Source organism: Polyodon spathula, chromosome 48 (assembly GCF_017654505.1).
Source record: "Polyodon spathula isolate WHYD16114869_AA chromosome 48, ASM1765450v1, whole genome shotgun sequence".
In the NCBI taxonomy this organism is placed as follows: Eukaryota; Metazoa; Chordata; class Actinopteri; order Acipenseriformes; family Polyodontidae; genus Polyodon; species Polyodon spathula.
In genome coordinates this window covers 1,367,451-1,368,892 of record NC_054581.1, presented here as the reverse complement: position 1 = coordinate 1,368,892, position 1,442 = coordinate 1,367,451, and positions in this window count along the sequence as shown.

The window sequence follows — 1,442 nt, the reverse complement described above, 5'->3', positions numbered from 1 at the left end:
GTAAATGAACATGAAAACAAGGTAAAGGCGAATCATCCAGATAAAGGTGACGCGCTAACGGATAACGAGACGGAACGTTTGTACAGCCCTGAAACACGACTCTTAAAAAAAAAAAATAACAGAGGGGCCTCTTCAGAGAGATACAGGAAAACAATCCCCATCTCGGGTCTCTGAGACAGTTTAGACAGATGAAATGGTAGCTCTCTTGTTCGGGAGATGACAGAGAAGGAGAAGCGATACCTTTTATTGGACTGACTAAATAATAATTATTCACAAAAAAAAATAATAGAATTATTATTTAGTTAGTCCAATAAAAGGCCTCGCTTCCCTTTCTCTTTGTCTATGAGTTTAGAAACTCCACCTTCGCTCTCGTAGTTTATGACGTCACAGAAACCCTAGATGGAATTATTTATTCTACTCACTGATCCCATCTATATATCTATCTATCTATCTATATATATATATATATATATATATATACTATCTATTTACTATATATATCTATCACATACCATGTGTGTGTGTGTCCTATGGTTACGCTATTAGCATAATATAATTGTACACATGTTTTGGTATAGTATATGTTTCCCACCTAGCATATAGTAACGCAAATAAATTTAAAAGTTGCACGGATATATACTGTCCACTGGAGCGGCTGACTATTTTAAGCAGCGCAGTAAGCTGTTTTTTTTTTTTTTTTTTTTTTTTCGTTTTTTGTTGTATATGCGGTTTCCCTAGCTCTCTCGAAACCGGATTCCGGGGCGGGGCTCTGGCAGCACCGCGGCCGCCCCAGCAGCTCTCTCGACCGGCAGCCGAGTTCTCCGCCTCCCGCAGCAGCAGCAGCAGCAGCCAGCAGCGTATACGTCGTCGGAAAACGTCGAATGTGAATCGTCCTTTTGTTTTGTTTTGTTTGTTATATATATATATATATATAATCTATAATCTAAATTTTTTTTTTTGAACAACCCAGAAATTGTGTGGGTCTTTAATCGTTGCCCAATTGGTAATGCGTTTTATCCAATAACATTTCCAGAAATCCTCAAAGGTCTGAATTTGTTCTCCTATAAACATAAATACTCATTCGCACAAAACACAAAACAAACACACAAAAACAACACACAAAAAACTGTTTAGCATAGCTCAAGTTCAGATTGATACGATGCCCGGGACTCTCCTCAGGGGGGTCGAAAGCAGGGGGGGGTCCCCCAGGGGGGGGGGACAGGGGGAGGACATCCTGTCGCAGGCCAGGCTTCCTTGTTCCATCTCCGCAAGGCGTTTTGGTTTTTGTAAATTAATGACTTTTACAAAAAGGTCCATCACCAATATAGGCTCAACGTCATAAATTCAAAACTAAACAAATTAAAAAAAAGACTGCCCCCTGACGGGAAATAATAATAATAATAATAATAAATTCTCATGTGTTTGCTTCTGATTCTAGGGGA